Source organism: Ovis canadensis, chromosome 1, assembly GCF_042477335.2.
Source record: "Ovis canadensis isolate MfBH-ARS-UI-01 breed Bighorn chromosome 1, ARS-UI_OviCan_v2, whole genome shotgun sequence".
Classification (NCBI taxonomy): Eukaryota; Metazoa; Chordata; class Mammalia; order Artiodactyla; family Bovidae; genus Ovis; species Ovis canadensis.
Genome location: NC_091245.1, coordinates 108257354 through 108269896, shown reverse-complemented (window position 1 = coordinate 108269896; position 12543 = coordinate 108257354). Strand labels below are relative to the sequence as shown.

The window sequence follows — 12543 nt, the reverse complement described above, 5'->3', positions numbered from 1 at the left end:
CTTGCCTAGGCCCCAATATTTCTCAGTCTCAAAATTCTTGTGTATGTAAAAACAATGGTGGAAACTTAGTCATCAGAAGTCTAAAAATGGGTTTAAAACTTTTCATAAAAATTAAGATACAATGTGTCAAAATGCATGAACTGAAACTAAAGTAGCACGTAGCAAGAAATTTGTAGAATTAAAGATTTAGATTAGGAAAGATGAAATAGCTGATTAATATTTCATGCTTTAACTTTAGAACAAGCAAAAAAAAAAGGAAACAAGAAATATCAGAGCAGAAACAAATAAAACTGATAAATCTAAAAACAGGTATAGAATAGAACAGCATAAAGATGGCGGAGGAATAGGACGGGAAGACCACTTTCTCCCTCACAAATTCCTCAAAGAACATTTCAACGCCAAGCAAACTCCACAAAACAACTTCTGTAGGCTGGCAGAGGACATCAGGCAACCAGAAAAGCAGACCATTGTCTTCAAAAACAGGTAGGAAAAAATATAAAAGTCGAAAAAGGAGACAAAGGAGGTGGGGAGGGAGCTCCGTCCCGGGAAGGGAATTTTAAGAAGAGAGGTTTCCAAACACCAGGAAACAGTCTCCCTGCCCAGTCTGTGGTGAGCCTTGGAAACACAGAGGGCAACATAACAGGAAGGAAAAATAAATAAATAATTAAAACCAAGAGATTACAAGCCCAACAGTAACTCCCCCAGCGGAAAAGCAGCACAGACACCTGCATCCGCCATTGGGAAGTGGGGGCAGGGCAGGGATGCGCAGGAGGCACAGGCTGCAGTGCTTTGTAAGAACCGGGCAGGAATGCCCCACGCGCAACCAGAACGATCTAACTTGGGCTAGCAAACCAGACTGTGGGATAGCTACTGCACGAAAAGCTCGAACATAAGACACCACCAGGACCAAGCACAGAACAAAGGACGGAACGGAAAAAGCCAGCTGCAGACCATCCCCCGCTGGGGACAGGCAGCCAGAGCCGTAAGCACCGGAAAGGGGCTATTGCAGACCCGGAGAGACTTTACTTACCTAACTGCAAGCAGGCTTCTTTGCTAAGACTTCTAGGGGTGCTGGACAGTCACAATCTGCCTCACAGGGGGCGCCAGCGGTCCACCCAGAAAGCTGAGCAGCAGCAGCAGAAAAGGTGACAAGCCACAGCGATCGCACTCGCCAAACTCCTGAGCTACTCGGACCTGGGAAGGGCGCAAAGCGCAGTCCCAGCCGAATCTGTGCCTCTGAGGGCTGCCTGAGCGCCGAGCTAGAGCAGCTTGGACCAGGGAAGTGCATGCAGCCTAGGGCCAGCCCCAGACGATTCCCGGCTGAGCATCGTAGAGCCGGAGTGGTTTGTACGCTGCGAGAAGGGACAGGTCAAGCGGGGCTGAGACACTGTGTGCACACGACAGAGCTATTAGTTTGCAGCATACCCCCTCCCCACAGCGCGACTGAACTAGTGAGCCTAAAAAACCAGCAAACAGAAGAATTTAAACAGAGGGAACCACCTTGGAAGTGATCCCACACGGCCCACAACATCAAAGAAGGGCCAGTAATATTTTTACTATTTTTAAAATCATTCCTTTTTTTGTTTTGTTTTGTCTTTTGGTTCTTTTTCCTTTTTTCTTCTTTTTCTAACTTTTTTTTTTAATTGTTAAGTCTTCTGTTTCTCCTCTAATTTTTATTTCTATAACCTACTATTACTATTAAAAAAAAGAATTTTTTTTTTAAGGCAAATACCATATATAGTCTTTGGATGGTTGTTGGTGGTTTTTTGTTTTTTTGGTTTGTTTGTTTGTTTCTTTTAATAATTCTTGGGTTTTTTTCTTTCTTCCTTTTTCCTTCTGCTTCTTTTCTTTAATATTGTATTTTTGAAAATCCAACCTCTACTCTAGATTTTTAATCTTTGCTCTTAGGTTTTTGTTGTCAATTTTGTACATTTAAAAACCCAAACTTCACTACCCAAGTTTACGTGAGAGCGAGATTACTGGCTTGACCACTCTCTCCTCCTTTGGACTCTCCTTTTTCTCCACCAGATGGCCTCTGTCTCTTTTCTCCCCCATCTCTTCTCTATCCAACTCTGTGAATCTCTGTGTGTTCCAGACGGTGGAGAACACCTAAGGAACTGGTTACTGGCAGGATTTGTCTCTCTCCTTCTCATTCCTCTCCCTTATCCTCCTGGCCACCTCTGTCTACTTCCTCCCTCTCCTCTTCCCTGTATAACTCCGTAAATACCTCTGAGCAGTCCAGACTATAGAGCGCACATAAAGAAGTGACTACTGGCTAGCTTGCTCTCTCCTCTTTTGATCTCACTGCATCTCATTCCAGTTACCTCTAACTACCACCTCCATCTTCTCTTCTCCTTTTAACTCAGTGAACCTCTCTGAGTGTCCCTCAATGTGGAGAAACTTTTCATCTTTAACCTAGATGTTTTATCATTGGTGCTGTATAGATGGAGAAGTCTAGAGGCTACTGTAAAAATAAAACTGAAAACCAGAAGCAGGAGGCTTAAATCCAAAGCCTGAAAACATTAGAGAACTCTTGAATTCAGGGAACATTCAGCAATAGGAGCTCATCAAATGCCTTCATACCTACACCAAAACCAAGCTCCACCCAAGGGCCAGCAAGTTGCAAAACAAGACATACCACGCAAATTCTCCAGCAACACAGGAACACTCCCCTGAGCTTCAATATACAGGCAGCTCAAAATTATTCCAAAACCTTTGATGTCTCATAACCCATTACTGGTCACTCCACTGCACTCCAGAGAGAAGAAACCCAGCTCCACCCACCAGAACTCCAACACAAGCCACCCTAACCAGGAAACCTAGACAAGCTACTGATACAACCCCACCCACAGTGAGGAAGCTCTATAATAAAAAGAACTCCACAAATTCCCAGAATATAAAAAGGCCACCTCAAACGCAGCAATATAACCAAGATGAAGAGACAGAGGACTACTCAGCAGGTAAAGGAACAGGAGAGTTGCCCACCAAACCAAACAAAAGAGGAAGAAGTAGGGAATCTACCTGAGAAGGAATTCCGAATATTGATAGTGAAAATGATCCAAAATCTTGAAATCAAAATGGAATCACAGATAAATAGCCTAGAGACAAGGATTGAGAAGATGCAAGAAAGGTTTAACAAGGACCTAGAAGAAATAAAAAAGAGTCAAAATATAATGAATAACGCAATAAATGAGATCAGAAACACTCTGGAGGCAACAAATAGCAGAATAACGGAGGCAGAAGATAGGATTAGTGAAATAGAAGATAGAATGGTAAAAATAAATGAATCAGAGAGGAAACAAGAAAAACGAATTAAAAGAAACGAGGACAATCTGAGAGACCTCCAGGACAATATGAAACACTCCAACATTCGAATTATAGGAATCCCAGAAGAAGAAGACAGAAAGAAAGACCATGAGAAAATCCTTGAGGAGATAATAGTTGAAAACTTCCCTAAAATGGGGAAGGAAATAATCACCCAAGTCCAAGAAACACAGAGAGTTCCAAATAGGATAAACCCAAGGCGAAACACCCCAAGACACATATTAATCAAATTAACAAAGATCAAACACAAAGAACAAATATTAAAAGCAGCAAGGGAAAAACAACAAATAACATACAAGGGGATTCCCATAAGGATAACAGCTGATCTTTCAATAGAAACTCTTCAGGCCAGGAGGGAATGGCAAGACATACTTAAAGTGATGAAAGAAAATAACCTACAGCCCAGATTACTGTACCCAGCAAGGATCTCATTCAAACACAAAGGAGAAATCAAAAGCTTTACAGACAAGCAAAAGCTGAGAGAATTCAGCACCACCAAACCAGCTCTCCAACAATGCTAAAGGATATTCTCTAGACAGGAAACACAAAAAGGGTGTATAAACCCGAACCCAAAACAATAAAGTAAATGGTAACGGAATCATACTTATCAATAATTACCTTAAACGTAAATGGGATGAACGCCCCAACCAAAAGGCAAAGACTGGCCGAATGGATACAAAAACAAGACCCCTCTATATGCTGCTTACAAGAGACCCACCTCAAAACAAGGGACACATACAGACTGAAAGTGAAGGGCTGGAAAAAGATATACCACGCAAATAGAGACCAAAAGAAAGCAGGAGTGGCAATACTCATATCCGATAAAATAGACTTTAAAACAAAGGCTGTGAAAAGAGACAAAGAAGGCCACTACATAATGATCACAGGATCAATCCAAGAAGAAGATAGAACAATTATAAATATATATGCACCCAATATAGGAGCACCGCAATATGTAAGACAAATGCTAATAAGTATGAAAGGGGAAATCAACAATAACACAATAATAGTCGGAGACTTTAATACCCCACTCACACTTATGGACAGATCAACTAAACAGAAAATTAAAAAAGAAATGCAAACTTTAAATGATACATTAGATCAGTTAGACCTAATTGATATCTATAGGACATTTCAACCCAAAACAATGAATTTCACCTTTTTCTCTAGTGCTCATGGAACCTTCTCCAGGATAGATCACATCCTGGGCCATAAATCTAAACTTGATAAATTCAAAAAAATCGAAATCATTCCAAGCATCTTTTCTGACCATAATGCATTAAGATTAGATCTCAATTACAGGAGAAAAACTATTAAAAATTCCAACATATGGAGGTTGAACAACACACTTCTGAATAACCAACAAATCACAGAAGAAATCAAAAAAGAAATCAAAATATGCATAGAAACTAATGAAAATGAAAACACAACAACCCAAAACCTGTGGGACACTATAAAAGCAGTGCTAAGAGGAAAGTTCATAGCAATAGAGGCATACCTCAAGAAACAAGAAAAAAGTCAAATAAAAAACCTAACTCTACAACTAAAGCAACTAGAAAAGGAAGAAGTGGAGAACCCCAGAGTTAGTAGAAGGAAAGAAATCTTAAAAATCAGGGCAGAAATAAATGCAAAAGAAACAAAAGAGACCATAGCAAAAATCAACAAAGCCAAAAGCTGGTTCTTTGAAAGGATAAATAAAATTGACAAGCCATTAGCCAGACTCATCAAGAAGCAAAGAGAGAAAAATCAAATCAATAAAATTAGAAATGAAAATGGAGAGATCACAACAGACAACACAGAAATACAAAGGATCATAAGAGACTACTATCAGCAGTTGTATGCCAATAAAATGGACAACGTGGAAGAAATGGACAAATTCTTAGAAAAGTACAATTTTCCAAAACTGAACCAGGAAGAAATAGAAAATCTTAACAGACCCATCCCAAGCATGGAAATTGAAACTGTAATCAGAAATCTTCCAGCAAACAAAAGCCCAGGTCCAGACGGCTTCACAGCTGAATTCTACCAAAAATTTCGAGAAGAGCTAACACCTACCCTACTCAAACTTTTCCAGAAAATTGCAGAGGAAGGTAAACTTCCAAACTCCTTCTATGAGGCCACCATCACCCTAACACCAAAACCTGACAAAGATGTCACAAAAAAAGAAAACTACAGGCCAATATCACTGATGAACATACATGCAAACATCCTTAACAAAATTCTAGCAATCAGAATCCAACAACACATTAAAAAGATCATACACCATGACCAAGTGGGCTTTATCCCAGGGATGCAAGGATTCTTCAATATCCGCAAATCAATCAATGTAATTCACCACATTAACAAATTGAAAAATAAAAACCATATGATTATCTCAATAGATGCAGAGAAGGCCTTCGACAAAATTCAACATCCATTTATGATAAAAACTCTCCAGAAAGCAGGAATAGAAGGAACATACCTCAACATAATAAAAGCTATCTATGACAAACCCACAGCAAACATTATCCTCAATGGTGAAAATTGAACGCATTTCCCCTAAAGTCAGGAACAAGACAAGGGTGTCCACTTTCACTGCTACTATTCAACATAGTTCTGGAAGTTTTGGCCACAGCAATCAGAGCAGAAAAAGAAACACAAGGAATCCAAATTGGAAAAGAAGAAGTAAAACTCTCGCTGTTTGCAGATGACATGATCCTCTACATGGAAAACCCTAAAGACTCCACCAGAAAATTACTAGAGCTCATCAATGAATATAGTAAAGTTGCAGGATATAAAATCAACACTCAGAAATCCCTTGCATTCCTATACACTAATAATGAGAAAGCACAAAAAGAAATTAAGGAAACAATTCCATTCACCATTGCAACAAAAAGAATAAAATACTTAGGAATATATCTACCCAAAGAAACTGAAGACCTATATATAGAAAACTATAAAACACTGATGAAAGAAATCAAAGAGGACACTACTAGATGGAGAAATATACCATGTTCATGGATTGGAAGAATCAATAGAGTGAAAATGAGTATACTACCCAAAGCAATTTACAAATTCAATGCAATCCCTATCAAGCTACCAGCCATATTTCTCACAGAACTAGAACAAATAATTTCAAGATTTGTATGGAAATACAAAAAACCTCGAATTGCCAAAGCAATCTTGAGAAAGAAGAATGGAACTGGAGGAATCAACTTGCCTGACTTCAGGCTCTACTACAAAGCCACAGTCATCAAAACAGTATGGTACTGGCACAAAGACAGACATATAGATCAATGGAACGAAATAGAAAGCCCAGAGATAAATCCACACACATATGGACACCTTATCTTTGACAAAGGAGGCAAGAATATACAATGGAGTAAAGACAATCTCTTTAACAAGTGGTGCTGGGAAAACTGGTCAATCGCTTGTAAAAGAATGAAACTAGATCACTTTCTAACACCGCACACAAAGATAAACTCAAAATGGATTAAAGATCTAAATGTAAGACCAGAAACTATAAAACTCCTAGAGGAGAACATAGGCAAAACACTCTCAGACATAAATCACAGCAGGATCCTCTATGATCCACCTCCCAGAATTCTGGAAATAAAAGCAAAAATAAACAAATGGGATCTAATTAAAATTAAAAGCTTCTGCACAACAAAGGAAAATATAAGCAAGGTGAAAAGACAGCCTTCGGAATGGGAGAAAATAATAGCAAATGAAGCGACTGACAAACAACTAATCTCAAAAATATACAAGCAACTTATGCAGCTCAATTCCAGAAAAATAAACGACCCAATCAAAAAGTGGGCCAAAGAACTAAATAGACATTTCTCAAAAGAAGACATACGGATGGCTAACAAACACATGAAAAGGTGCTCAACATCACTCATTATCTGAGAAATGCAAATCAAAACCACAATGAGGTACCACTTCACACCAGTCAGAATGTCTGTGATCCAAAAATCTGCAAGCAATAAATGCTGGAGAGGGTGTGGAGAAAAGGGAACCTTCCTACACTGTTGGTGGGAATGCAAACTAGTACAGCCACTGTGGAGAACAGTGTAGAGATTCCTTAAAAAATTGCAAATAGAACTACCTTATGACCCAGCAATCCCACTGCTGTGCATACACACCGAGGAAACCAGAATTGAAAGAGACATGTGTACCCCAATGTTCATCGCAGCACTGTTTATAATAGCCAGGACATGGAAACAACCTAGATGTCCATCAGCAGATGAATGGATAAGAAAGCTGTGGTACATATACACAATGGAGTATTACTGAGCCGTTAAAAAGACTAAATTTGGATCTGTTCTAATGAGGTGGATGAAACTGGAGCCGATTATACAGAGTGAAGTAAGCCAGAAAGAAAAACACCAATACAGTATACTAACACATATATATGGAATTTAGAAAGATGGTAATGATAATCCTGTATGCGAGACAGCAAAAGAGACACAGATTTAGAATGGACTTTTTGACTCTGAGGGAGAGGGAGAGGGTGGGATGATTTGGGAGAATGGCATTGAAACATGTATACTATCATGTAAGAAACGAATCACCAGTCTATGTTCAATACAGGATACAGGATGCTTGGGGCTGGTGCACGGGTATGATCCAGAGAGATGATATGGGGTGGGAGGTGGGAGGGGGATTCAGGATTGGGAACGCATGTACACCCGTGGTGGATTCATGTCAATGTATGGCAAAACCAATACAGTATTGTAAAGTAAAATAAAGTAAAAATAAACTTTTTTTAAATAAAATAAAATTGAGCAAGCAGCAACTTTCTTTATTTGTACTGGGAGGTAATATTGGTGGTGAAAAAAAAAAGAGAGAGAGAGAATTTGCTATGCAATAGAAGATAACTTTTCAATGAATTTTTAGACTCAGGTAAACCAGCTTATGCTATTAATACTTTAACCTCCCCCACTAAAGAAAGAATACCTGTATTGCCTGAATACTCAAGCAGTGATTGTTTCTGCATTTATTTCCTATGAGAGAAGAATTCTTCCTGTTTCTCACTAGATTCAATATAATACCAAAAAGGAAACATGGAACATTGCAATACAGTGTGATGAGAAGTTATAGAGACATAAGAGGAGTATCTCTACTGGTCAGCGGCCAGACAGAGGGGTGGGGATGGGCAAGCCTATTCCAGGCAACCACAGCATCTCGGGGTGTGGAGTAAGCTGAGAGACACTGTGATGACTTAATGAAACTCTGCTGAAGTGTCCTCACCAACAAGCACCAAAAATAACTAAAGTTTCACTATTTCTTTCTTCCCTAAGATTCACTATTTCTTTCTTCCTAACAATAAGAAAAAAATAATCGCATGGGAAGTGCTTAGCACAGGACCTGACATGTCGCTTGCACTTGATCAACTGCTTCTCAAGGTGGAAAAGAGAAATGAACTGGGGACAAGCTCCAAGTTTCTGAAATGGGCCACTTACTGAAAATTGTTATTGTTCAGTCGTCAAGTTGTGTCCAGCTCTTTGTGACCCCATGGACTGCAATACGCCAGGCCTCCCAGTCCCTCATCTTCTCCTGGAGTTTGTTCAAATTCATGTCCATTGAATAGGTGATGCCACCCAACCATCTCATCTTCTGTTGCCCTCTTCTCCTTCTGCCTTCAATCTTTTCCAGCATCAGGGTCTTTTCCAATTAGTCAGAACTGAGAATAGGGTCCCAGAAACAGGTTGGAAGTTGAAGACAATAAATGCAGCATCAGGCACATTGAGCCTGAGCCCCAGTGGAGACATCTAGTAAAGTTGAATGTGGGGTCTGATGCTTAGCAGAGAATGTGTTGGGGAAATAGTTGGGGCATTAGCAGCATGTGAATGATAATAGGAGCCAATGGAGTAGGGGTCAGTGAGAGAATGAGAACTGAGATGAAAAGGCAACTGTCCCCAAACACTTGGAAGCAGTAACATTTGAGGGAAGGACAGAAGTAAAGGAAGAGGAGCCAGAAAAGGAGCCTGAGCAGGGTACCAGATGGGAAGGGGAGATCCAGGAGAGTGTGATATTAAGGAAACTGAAAGAAGAGTGACTTTACAAAGGAAAGAGGAGTCAATAGTGTCAAATGCTGGCGTGTTAGTGGGTCACCGTGTGATAGCCTAAGGAGTCCTGGTGAAGAAAGGCCAAGAAGTGAGTGTCTTGAAGCAAGAGGAGAGGTTGACTGTGATGTGGAAGAGACAGGATTAGGACAGCAGCTGTGGGTATGGAGTAAAGTGCGCCGTCAAGAAAGGAGTGTGCTAAGAGCACGCAGGACTCCAGGAAAGGCACGAGCAAAGCGGGATCAGCTGAAAATACCAGAGAGAGAGGAAATACATAAGACAAGAGTTTTCCCAAAAAGATGAGAAGAGATCAGACTTGAAGGTACTGTTAACCATTGAGAAGTTTACACATTCTCCTGAAATGTACTTGGGACATTCTCCAAAATAGGCCATATATTAGGCCATAAACAGCCTTGTTAAAAGATGGAAATCATACAAATTATATCCTCTGACTCCAACTGAATGAAAGTGGAAAACGGTAGCTACAGGAAATATGGCAAATATGTGGAAAATAAACAACACATTCTTCATCAACCAAAGGGCAAAAGAATAATTCACAAGGAAATTGGAGTTTACTGAGATGAAAAAAAACTGAAAACACACAACATTCAGAACCTGTGGGATGCAGCAAAAGCAGTACTTGAGGGAAAGTCCAAGTATAAAAACCCATTTAACATGGGCTTCTTTAACAGAAGAAAGATCTCAAACCAATAACCCAAACTTCTAACACAAGAAACTATATTTTTTAAAAAAAGAATAAAACGAACAGAAATACAGAAATAATAAAGATTATATATGTCAGTGTATGGATTGATCTATCACATTTTATTTATTCACTCATCAGTTTTTGAATATCTGTGCTATTTCCACTTTGTGACTACTAAGAATAATGCTGATTTTCTGTGAATGCAGTATTAATTTTCTTGGATGTCTACCCAGAAGTGGCATTGCTGGGTCATATGGAAGCCCTTTCGGGTACCTTGCTGAGGAACTGCCAAAATATTGTTCAAAGTGGCTGGACTGTTTTATATTCTTAGCATCAGTGTATGAGGATTCCAATTTTTCCGCATTCTTGCCAACAGTTGTTACTATTAGACTTTTTGATTCTAGTCATCCTAGCAGGTGTGAAATGGTATCTCAATGTGGATTTGTTTTTCATTTCCTAATGATTAATGTTGTGCACCAATGTGTTTGTTTATTGTTTATATATCCACTTTGGAGAATTGTATATTCAATTCCTTCATCCATCTTAAAAAAACATTTGTCTTTTACTACTGAAGTAGAAGAACTTTTCACATAATAATGACACTAGGTTTATCAAATATGTAATTTGCAAATCTTTTGTCCCATTCTCTGGGATGTTGTCTCAGTCTGTTCATGCTGCCACACAAAAACTTCGTAGACTGGATGACTTAAGCAACAAACATTTATTTCTGTTTGTTCTATCGATTAGGGTTTCCAAAATTAAGGTACCAGAAGATTCAAGGTCTGATAAACCAGGCCTGCTTCCTAATTTATAGATGGAAATCTTCTCTCTGTGTCCTGAATGGTAGAAAGCTTGAGAGAGCTTAATACTTGGGCCACCTGATGCAAAGGGCCAACTCATTAGAAAAGACCCTGATGCTGGCAAAGACTGAAGGCAACAAAGAAGAGGGCAGCAGAGGATGAGATGGTTAAATAGCGTCACTTACTCACTGGACACAAATTTGAGCAAACTCCAGGAAATAGTGAAATGCAGGGGAACCTGGCACACTGCAGTCCATGAGGTCACAAAGAGTCAGACATGACTTAACGTCTGAACAACAACAGGCAGAGAGAAAAGTCGCAAAGATGAAACTATTTGATTAGTCTTATAGCTCTGGTCAGAAGTGGTAGTTGTACTTCTGCTCACATTCTGTTGAGGAAAACAAATCATCTAGATAAGTCCAATATGAGTAGTGCAGAGAGGTACCATCTTCACACAGGAAGGACAGTTATTATTTGGGAACAATAATAAATTTTATTCTCTATGTTACTTGTCTGGCTAGAATCTACAGCATAATGCTGAATACAGGTGGGGAGAACAGACTCTTTTTCCTATTTTAGGTTAAAAACTTTCCAGTCTTTCACTACTAAGTATGAGGTTAGCTATGAATTTTCATAGATACCCTTTATCAGTTAAGGAATTTGTCCTTGACTCCTACATTATTTAATGAAATGATGTTGTATTTTGTCAAATACCATCTTGTTGTCTACTGAGTTTGACTATTGTGTTTTCCCTTTAACCTACTAGTACAGTATTTTGCATTGATTGATTTTCACATGTTCAATCACCCTTGAATTCCTAAGAAAAATCTCACTTGGTCGTGCTATATAATCCTTTTAAAGTGATGGTGGATTTTGTTTTCTTAATTTTTGAAGACTTTTTAACCTTTATTAATGAAAGGTATTGGTCTATAGTTTTCCTTTGATATTTTTGTCTGGTTTTGGATCAGAGTAATTCTGACATCATAGAATTAATTGGGAGTGTCACAGATAGAGTTACTCTGTGAATTGTTTTAGGCTCTAAGTGTTGCCATAACACAATACCAAGACAAGGTGGCTCAAACAACAGCCATTTACTTTCTCACAGTTCTAGATGCTGAAAGTCGAATTTCAAGATGTTGGCAGGTTTGATTTCTCTTGCCATCTTGCTCCCTGGCTTGCATAAGGCCCCTTCTTGCTATGTCTTCACATGGACTTTCTCTGTGTTTGCACATACCTCCTCACCTAAGGAGCCCAGTGATACAGATGTAGTGCCCTACCTTTAGGACTTTTTGGTCTAACTGCCTCCTTAAATACCCTATCTCCAAATACAGTCACATTAAGAGTTAAGACTTCAACTTTCGAAAATAAGGGACGATATTATACATGTTTCAATGCCATTCTCCCAAATCATCCCACCCTCTCCTTCTCCCACAGAGTTCAAAAGACTGTTCTATACATTTGTGTCTCTTTTGCTCTCTTGCTTACAGAGTTATCATTACTGTCTTTCTAAATTCCAAATATATGCGTTAGTATACTGTATTGGTGTTTTTCTTTCTGGCTTACTTCACTCTGTATAATAGGCTCCAGTTTCATCCACTTCACTGGGATGACCCAGAGAAATGGTATGGGGAGGGAGGTGGGAATGGGGTTCAGGACAGGGAACACG

General features: G+C 39.3%; 1 protein-coding gene across 1 annotated transcript in view; it reads right to left on the bottom strand.

Annotated features, from left to right (window-relative positions):
• LOC138416061 (SLAM family member 8-like) overlaps window positions 1–1453 on the bottom strand; it is a 77313-nt gene extending 75860 nt beyond the window's left edge. The window contains exon 1 of the mRNA XM_069544809.1: window positions 1031–1453. The gene's annotated coding sequence lies outside the window, so the exon portion shown is untranslated. The remainder of the gene's footprint in view (window positions 1–1030) is intronic.
• Between the last annotated feature and the right edge of the window lie 11090 nt (window positions 1454–12543).